This window comes from Pteronotus mesoamericanus, unplaced genomic scaffold (assembly GCF_021234165.1).
Source record: "Pteronotus mesoamericanus isolate MK-2021 breed Mesoamerican mustached bat unplaced genomic scaffold, CSHL_Meso_final contig_557, whole genome shotgun sequence".
NCBI classification, from domain to species: Eukaryota; Metazoa; Chordata; class Mammalia; order Chiroptera; family Mormoopidae; genus Pteronotus; species Pteronotus mesoamericanus.
Window position 1 is genome coordinate 1,033,910 of NW_026555200.1, and position 9,853 is coordinate 1,043,762.

At 54.0% G+C, this 9,853-nt stretch overlaps 1 protein-coding gene across 1 annotated transcript in view; it reads right to left on the reverse strand.

The window, feature by feature from the left end:
* ARHGEF10L (Rho guanine nucleotide exchange factor 10 like) overlaps nucleotides 1–9,142 on the reverse strand; it is a 140,735-nt gene extending 131,593 nt beyond the window's left edge. Inside the window, exon 1 of the mRNA XM_054579670.1 lies at nucleotides 9,009–9,142. The gene's annotated coding sequence lies outside the window, so the exon portion shown is untranslated. The remainder of the gene's footprint in view (nucleotides 1–9,008) is intronic.
* Between the last annotated feature and the right edge of the window lie 711 nt (nucleotides 9,143–9,853).

Consider the following 9,853-nt stretch of genomic DNA (forward strand, 5'->3'; position numbering starts at 1 on the left):
ACCCCCCTCCGGAACCGGAACCGCTCTTACGGAAAGCCCCGAACTGCCTCCGTGGTACTTGCACCAGTGGCCCCTTTTCTGTCCCTTCTGACTTGGACTCTCACAGGCCTGCAGCCCTGCTGACCACTAGCTCTTTCTAAAGCAGAATCCCGTGTAGGCTTCCCAGAGACCCCACTGTCCTCTCTCCTCCCAGCGCCCCCTTTCCTGCCCCCTCCCTGGCTGCTCCTCTCCCGGCTCCTCCTCCTCTGCGCGACCTCCGGACGGTCCCACCTGCTCCATCTAGGTGCTACCCGCGCCCAAGCCTGAATCTCAGCCCAGAGGCGCCCGGTCATTCCCGTCACATCGCATCAGGCTGTTTCCTTCACAGGATTTATTATGTGACACTGTGAACAAAAAGGGACGACGCAGGAGCCCTGACAAGCTTGGAGGCCACCTGGCAAAGCTGGCCAGCTCAGTGAATGACAGTAACCCCATGAGATGGTCTGATCATAAATCCCTAACTGGGCGGGTCAAAGCGGGAAGTCATATCCCGGGCCTATAGTTTCCTTCGCAAAGGTCAGCCTTTACCTGAAGTGAACACTGTCCATGGTTCTTACGCACCTAGGATAACATACACTTGGAATGTTACAGTAATTTCCTTTTCCAGACCCCTGGGAGGCACAACCGCGGGCACGAGAGCACAGACCACCAGACTCCTCCCTGTCATCTTGCTGCCTGCACACCGTCCATATGGGCTGTAGATGTTAAATGTTCACCATTCTGCACCCTCCAATGTCGGCGTATTTTGCTTTTAATCCAGTCCTACAGGTTGCCTGGCCTTGCTTCCTTCCACCTCCCTAATCTACCACCCATGGATTTCCCTACGCTCTCTCCTTTGATTCCAAACTCATAGAAAGAACCACCAAATCGCCATTCTCCCGAGCACTTTCTCAATCTGTTGAGATCCTGTATCCTCATAATTGTGACTCAAATAAACTCTCATAAAAACTTTCCCATAGGTTGCAATTCTTTCATCAATAACATGCAGTTACTTTATAATCTTGAGTGATCTGTTCAGTTTTTGTCTTCTCCCCCATCACGGAAGATCCACAGGGCAGGGCTACTGACGTGCACCCAGCTCAGCGACATCACGATGCTGACAATGCCAGGCCCTTCCACGGCCCAGGCACCGTCCGGAGCAGCCCACTCGCACTGTCTCGTCAAATCCACACAACACATGACACAGCTACTGGTATTATCTCCATTTGACAGATGAGGAAAATGCGATGCAGGGGGGCCAAGTGAGTTGCCCAAGGTCCAGCACAGAAAGAGGCCCAGCAAGAAGCAGGAATCCACCTACCCCACAAGCCCAACTAAAGCCTGGCCCTTCGGGATCCGAAATAGGTCCTTGCCAAACGGGCAAATCAATCACCAAATCAAAGAACGATAGATATGCACCACAATATTGAAAGGGGTGGTGTCTGGGTGGTAGAATAAGGGAGATCTTCATTTTCTTCTCTCTGTATTTTCCAAGTTTTCTTCAATAGTTGTATAACACGTATGAAATTTAAAGTACAATAAATCTTTATTTTTAAAAGAAATTCAAAGGTTTGGGGTAATGTCTTGGTCCAGGAAGATTTTTCTTCAATTTTCAGAGACTGTCATTCCTTTACTTAATTTAAACCACTGTTTTTCTAGCAAAATTGAATAACAAGCCCGCATTTTTAAAGCTCTCTCCAAGTCTGTCCACTTCAAACAATGAAGAGAGGGGGGTAGTGAGGGGGGTTCCCGCTCTGAGTGCCAATGGCTGGGAGGCAGGATGCAGGCCCATCAGGCAGCCGCTGGAAGGGGGGTTCTGTAGAGGCCAAGGGGCCAGGCTCTCAAGGAGAAGGAGGGGTCCAGAGCCAGAAATGCTGCCTTACCTAGGGCCCTGGACACCGGCCGACGTGGGCAGGGGCCCCCCAAACCACCTGCACTGCCCTGGACTAATAGTGTCCCTGCAAAGAAGGCAGAGGTGGGGCCTGGGCCAAGACCACCCCCTCGACAGACAGGCCGCTGGGAAGACAAACCCCTGGGGTCCTTGGCACGGGGCTCACTGCCCGGCTCTCACCAAGAGGGAAGCCCTACCTGCACTTCTGGCCAAGTGGTCAACTGTCCTTCCCTGCTTCCCACCGCATGTGGTCACTGCTGCCAGGGGACATCAAGGGCACAGCCAGGCCAGGTCCTGGAAAGGGTGGCACTGCCCTAGCACACAGGGCTGGGGACTGGGAGTCTGGGGCAAACAGAATGAGGTTAACCCGTGCTGCCTCCACCCATCAGAGGTGCGTGACCTGGACAAGCAAGATGACTGACCTGGGCCTCCACTTCCTGGGGACAAACTGGACGTGACAATGTGACCCACCTCTCAGGATGGCTGAGGGCTGAACAAGCTCCCGCGAGCCCCGTGCCTGCCAGCGTGCCTGCACTCCCTAAATAAGAGCTCCTCCATAAATACGAGCCATTATTATTAGCGCTTTCCTGACAGCAGGCCTGCGGGCCCCCTTGGGCACTGGGTTCTATTCTAGGCCTTGACCCTAAACCACAGGGCAATGAATCCAGCTCAGTGGGTGAAAAAACACAGGTCAATTTCAAACAAAGGATGGCAAGGTGTGTTGAAATTACAGACCGGTGGTGGATCTTCTCTCCCTCCCCTCCTCAAAGGGAAAAAGAAAAAATGAGATAAAGGAAGGAAATAGGGATTTGGAAAGATTCACTACCTAGTTTGAATCTTGCCACTTACAAACATGATGACCATGAAAAAGTCACTCAACCTAAGACTCAAGTTTCCTCACCTGTAAGATGGGATAACTGCCCGCCCACAGTATCAGTATGGGCATGAAATGAACTGACACATGAAAAGTGTCTGGCATGTCCAGGCATAAAGTGAACATGAGTCATCTCTAAAGAAATAATCTCCCAATTCTTAAATGAAGGACAGAAGTAGCCAAAGTAACCAAAAACACTAGATAATCTCAATGCCAGTTACTTTCATCTTTGGCTTTTTCTGATATTATTTTGGGGGTGGGGGGCCAGGTAGAGGGAAGCAGATCCACCTTTCCAATTCTGTTTTGTTTGTCTGATATTAAAATGGAAATCTTTTTTTGAGAATCTACCAGCTACAGATGCCAGGGCTGAAATAGTAGAACACTTGGGGAATAACAAGAAATTACCAAGAAATCCCCAAGAAATCTGAAAAATGTGCAGGGGAGAGGGTAACCCACACAACACAATGCCTCTAGCAGGTGAGGTCTGGCAGCGTCCTTTGCTGGTGCCCCGATGATGCTGTGCCCTCTGACGTGAGGAAGGTTCAGCACCTGTCCTGACACCCAAGCCAGACTGACCTCCCAACAGCTCATGCCTCTGAGCCTTCGCACATGCTGTTCCTTCTATCTAGACCCTTTCCCTCTCCCCACCCCATTCTCCTGCTCTCACGCCTCCCCTGTACGTACCTGCACACACGTCCATCTCCCAAACAGCTCACACATGGGACAAGAACTATGGCTCTTGTAAACAATGTCCACTCCACAGCCTGGCTCTACTCTCTTATGCTGTCCTGAACCCTGATGGACAGGTCACGTCCACTATCGCCTAAGCCTCCTCCACACAGCTCTAGACACCTGGGTCCTGGACATCACACCTGCACCAGCCCTGAGCTATCTGACTTGTCCACAGTCGGTCCTCGGACACCACCACCACTTTGCTTCCCAGATGCCTCAGTCCCCTGAGTGTGGTTATTCAATCAACAGCAAAGCAGGCTCTCAATTAACTGAATCTTATCCTCATCCCATTTCCCCTCTTCGTGGTGCATGGTAATCTAATAACTCAGATTCCAAAGGGAGAGGTCATCTGAGGGTAATTTACAACCCCACCCACCATAGCAGGCCCAACCCAGCAGCTGCCCCTCTCGCTCTGCACCTTTGAAGACCCTAAACCAGCCCTGGAGTGGTGTCACACCAGAACGCAAACTCCAGGGGGTGGGGACTGATGGATCCTGATGATGAGCTGGTAACTGTTTACCAGCTGGCTGGGGGTGGGGGTGGGGGGGCAGAGTCGCAGAGTTTGCCAATTTCTGTGGTGTAAATACTCACTACGGCAAATTTCAAGCTACCAAGGTGATACCGCCAAACACACAGTTGGGAAGAACTCTGTATTAGCCGTGATTATATAGTCATGTTGTTTAACAATGGGAACACATTCGGAGAAATGCATCGTTAGGGTATTTTGCCCTTGTGTGAACACCACAGAGGCACTTACACAAACCTAGATGGTCCAGCCCACTGTGTACCTGGCTCTACAGCACAGCCTTTTGCTCCCAGGCTACAAGTCTGTACCACATGCTACTGCACTGAATACTGTAGGCAATTGTAGCACAACAGTATTTATGTATCCAAACATATCTAAACACAGAAAAGATACAGTAAAAATAGAGTATAAAAGATAAAAATCAGGGCACCTGTACAGGGCACGCACCACGAGTGGAGCCTGTGGGGCTGGAAGGTGCTCTGGGAGTCCGTGGGTGAGAGGTGCCCGTGGAGCCCCAGGACGTTGCTGGACCCCACTGTAGCCTTCATAACAGTGTCCCGCAAGCCCTCCCCCCGCCTCCTTCTCACAGGATCAGAGACGGAACATCGAAGCTGCTCCCTGAACAGAGACGGGGACTGGACTGACTGGAAATACGGAGGAGGAGCCGCTGGTAGGACGCAGATGCCGCCACGGAGACTGTCAGGAGGGAGTGGAAGGCGGCCTGAGGATGAGCAGGAACGGGAAACTAAGACGGAGGGAGGGGAGCGCAGGGGACCGGCAGAGGCCTGTGGCTTGGCTCCTGCCTGTCGGAGCAGTGGTCAGGTCAGGGAGCTTTGTGGTGAATTCAGGGAAAAAGAGGTTGTTTAACAGGGAGAGAGGGTAGAGCTGAGGACTCACCATGTTGACTTTGGAAATTTGGTTTTGGTCCCAGTGACCCCACCTGGCATAGAAGGCCCTTTCAGTTATTGAACTGATGGAAGGAATAAAACGAACCTATGCTTTACGCCATTACAACCAAAATGTTTCCAAAGGGGAGGGACTGGCTGGCCCCACACGACCACAGAAAGCTTTTACTGAAGCAGCAGCGCCACTTCACACCTGTGCAGGTAGCTCCCGGGGACCTGTGTCCTTGTACAGGGTCTGAGGTCCTCAACACAGAGCTTGCAGCCTGCTCTCTGGGGACCGCCTGGCCGGTCTGGGAGGCCTGCCGCACCCTCTGCACACGCAGCGCGGGGAGCGGCCTCCTCTGTGCCGAGCAGGTCAGCGCCCGGCGGCCTGGGCGGTGACCTGTGCCCTCGGAATGGAGGTGCTGTGAGCGAGAGGAGATCTCCTGTCAAGCCCCACAGACACTGCTCCCGTCAGAGAGAAAAAAATTCTCCTGAACCACGTATCCTTCCATTTCTTACAGGAAATTCAGTTCCATTCTCACCTCATGGGGCCACCATTGTATATGCCATCTGTCATTAACGGAAACCTTGTTATGTGGCACATGACTGTATATACAAGAGGGGACCCAAAAAATGGAATTTATTTATAAAAAATTGTGTATTTATTCTTACATGTTTAAACTTCAGTCAGCCTTCCATAGTACCCATTTGATGCAAAACATGTATCAAGATACTTTTTCCATGGCTCAAAACAGTTTTTGAAGTGGTCAGCTTTGATGCCTTTTAGTGCTTCTGTTTTTTGCTTCACCTCTTCTACATTAGCAAAATGTTTCCATTTGAAGACTTTTTTAGTCTGGGTGGGGGAACAAAGCAAAACAAAAAGTTGCTGGGGGGCAAAATCATGTGAATAACGAGGGTGGGGCGGGGGGGATCATTCTGTTTTTGGTCAAAAACTGCTGAACATTCAGTGCAGTGTAGGCAGGTGCGCTCATAAATCACCCATCATGAAATGGGCAGACGCATTGAAAGAGTCTTCAAAAAAATTCACTGAAGCCGAACGCAGCTTCTCACAACAACGCCAGCTGGTGCACTGACACAGACGGGTTCCTAGAACACTCACCTAGCGGTGGAAGCCTATACTCCAAAGAGTTCACCCTTCAGAAGATAATTCCTGTTTTTTGAGCGTCCCCCTTCATATATAATATACATATATACACACATAAAAGATACAAATAACCCCAAGCACATAGGTATTGGAAAGAATTAGGAAGTACTATATTTTGAGTATTTATTACCCTTGCTTCTAGTATGATTTATTTAACTGTAAACGTATATACTTACTTTTTTTTTTTTTAATAAAGGCTATGTTTAACAGCCAGCTCACAAAATTCCTAAAATTGAGTGATCAGCTCTCATGCTTCGGTACAAACTGGCGCCCAGCACAAGGACAGCCACTCCTGGGAGCTCTATCCGACCAGGACCCCAAAGGAAGGTGGCTCTGAGGCCCTCTGGCCAGGCACAGAGAGAGACTAAGGAGCTCTCCAGGGACACGTGACCAGGAAGGAGCTGAGCTGGGGCCTGGGCAGCACAGTGCGATGGACAGAGGACTTGGGCCCACTGTGCTGTTTATGAACCTGATTTTCTTTCCTGAAATTCAGACCCCCTTGAAGGCAAAGGACAGTGGCCTGTTCACCACTGCCCAGCCAGGTGATGAGACTACAAAGGCAGTGAAGACAAGCGTTTGCAAAAAAATAACAAGGACTGGGCCATCAGGGAGACCCAGGCTGCAGTCTCTCACTGACTAACCGTGACCTCAAGGCCGTCACTTAAGGCTGTGGTTCATTTTCCTCATCTGTGAAATGGGTATGAACCCATGTCCCCTGCCGAATTATCAGGGCTGCTGTAGAAACAAGGAGGTATGAATCCTTTTCAGGTTCAAAGAGAATCTGAAAGAGCAAGATGAGTCTAAGTTACCGTTGTTGTATATACACTTCGGTCACTTCATCTTTTCTAAGCTTACCTAAGAAGATTATATGCTTTCCACTCTGCCCCTTCCCCCATCTGTGAAGCAGCTAGCCCAGCATCCGGCACTTAACCAGATACCGTAAATGTCTGTTAATTCATTTACTACTCATCTCATTAACAGCAGGCTTTCGTCATACACTAACCTGGTACTTGGGCCCCAAGGAACGCACCAGCTATACCCACGCCCCGAGACGCCTCCCAAGATAAAACCTGAAAGAGCAGAATTTACAAACTATTAATGACCAGACAGCCATTTAATCAGCAACTATTTATCGAACAGTGTTCCAGACCGGTCCCCACTCTCGAAGGCTTACAGGCCCCTGGGGGTATAAACAAGCCACCTCCACTGCAGAGAAAGCCAAAACAGCATCGTGAACAAGGATTCGTGAGCCAGCCTGGCTGGCAAAGAGGAAGAGACCCCGGGTGAGAAGTGAAGAAGTGAAGGATGGGACCAGCTTTCTATGGTGGGAACAGCAAGTGGAAGGGCCTTTGGTGAGGAGGGTCGGGGGCCTCAGGAAGGTGGGCATGAGGGAGCAGGGTGAGAATCAGACCCGCGCACAGCCTTCGGCCCCCTCACAAGCCACAAGGAGGGTTCTGAGCGTCACGCTGGAGCCTGAAGAAGGGCAGGGTAGCCCCCACTTCCAGTCACAGGGAGGTTGGAGGTTTCCAGGCTGGGCCCTCCTTTCTCGTCTACGGGTTGGAGGACTGGACACTGTGGGGCGCAGTGCTGGGTGGATGAAAGGATGGACAGATAGACAGATGGATGCTGCAGCTGACGGCCATGCAGACAGGGCTGCAGGGAAGGGCTGAGCATCTTAATGAGCACGCACAACCTGTCCCCTCTCCCCAGCATCTGAGCAGGAGCAGATGGTGCGGGGCAGGCAGGGCGGGGCTTCCCTCGATCACGTCCCTCAGGAAAACCAAGGACTTTGAGGCAAGGTCTCAGCTCCAGAGTGGGAAGAAGTGCCGCCCACCCAGTACCACCTCCCTGCTGTGGCCTGAGCCAGGGTCCTCAGGCTCTCCAGGCAAAAGAAGGTTCCTGACCCCTGCCCAGGGCCGCCACCCTGGGAAAGGGAGGAGAAACTGCCCCCGCATTCTCCTACATCAGGCCTGGGCTCCCCTCTCAGAGACCACCCCTGGAGGCCAGGGGGCTGGACTTCATTCTCACGAGGGCCAACCCGGATATACTTCCTGCCTCAGCGAGTGTCCAGGCCAACCTGGTTCTGCGGCCATGGCCTTCCCACGGAGCAGGGCACCCTCTCTACCTGCCACCCCCTCCTCTGTGAAGCCGCCCCGGTTCCATCCCTGGGTGGGCGGCCAGGCTGAGAGAGGCTTCCCAGCACAGACGCCAGGAGCATCCCCAGACTTCATGTAACCCCAGAGACCCCCAAGGGCAGAACAGGGGGAGGTGAGCCATGGTGACAGCAGAACCTGAAGGTCCCATCAATTGACAGGAAAGTGAGGCACAGAGTCACATACACACACATACACTGATGCACAAAAAACAGAAGTCATGCAGAGAGACAGGACATCCAGGGACACAGAGACTCCTGTTGGGGAGGGGGTTCAAACACCCACACTAGAGAGGTACACATACACTCTCACACTCAATTGACACAGACAGGGACCCCCCATACAGTGAGCAGACTCAGAGACACGTCCACAGCATACAGGCTCTCGGGATACAGGGACAGAGAAGTCGCCGGCTCCTGGAACCACACACGCACACCAAGGACACGGAAGATGCAGGCTTGGACTCGCACACCCGGAGGCACAGAGACACACACTCTGAGACACACCCAGGGACACGCGGAGAAGACGCCAGGCTCACACTGCCAGACGGAGGGACACACAAAGATCCCGCAGAGACAGACATACGCAAAGGGGCCGGGACGATCCGGGCAACGGGGCCCTCGGACTCTCCGCAACCCTGGCAGAGAGATGCCCCCCTATCCCCGCCCTGGAGTCACCTAGAGCCACACACCCCCTCGCGGAGCCCGGGGTCGACGGCGCCCGCGACCCCCCGCCCGTCCCCCTCCCTCAGGCCGCACTCACCCGCTCCGGCCGCCCGGCCGCGCCTTTGTTGTCCTCGCCGCTCACAAAGGCGCCGGCGGCCGGCTCCGCGCCTCAGCCGCCCGGCCGCCGCGGGCGCCCATGGCCGGGCCGGCCCAACCCCGCGCCCTGCCGCCGGGCCCGCCGCCGCCGCCACCGAGCCAATGGCCGCGCAGCGCGCCGCGCGCCGCCCGCGAGGTCGCGGCCCCGCCGGGAGTGCGCCCGCCTCGGAGCGGCCTGGTCCAGCCGCAGAGCACGGAGACACGGCGCCGCCCCCGCTCGCCCGGCCCGCTGCCGCTGAAGTCACCGCTTAACCCCTGGTGGCCGGCCGCCGCCGCGCCCCTGCCTGCGCGGGCGCCCCCGGAGGACGGGACAGGGAAGAGGGGAGACCCCAGCCACTGGTGGCAGGAGGGCTACGGCCCTCCCGATGGCCCTGCTCCGATCAACCTGACCGAAACTCTCACAACACAGTTGGGGAAACTGAGGCCTGCAGGAGGCGGTGCCTCGCACTCCTTCACTCCCAGTGTCCCCTCCCACTTCCCCGTTTCTCCCGCCAGAAGCTCGCACACACCATCCCGTTACCCAACGGGAGGAGTTTGTCCAGGTGTTTCCCAGAGGGGCCAGAGAGTCCTGGGATGGCTCCAGGGGAAAACCCAGAAGTGCTATGGCCCCCACCCTGTCGCAGGGGACAGAGAGCCCTCCAGGCCCTGGTGGCCTTGGCCCCCAGCCTCGGTCAACAAACTAAGTAACTATGACCCTAGCAGCTACAGTTATGAAGGGTTTGCTATGCTGAGTGAGAAATTCTCACTGAACTGGCAACAGCCCTGCCTGGGAACCCCATCCTCCTG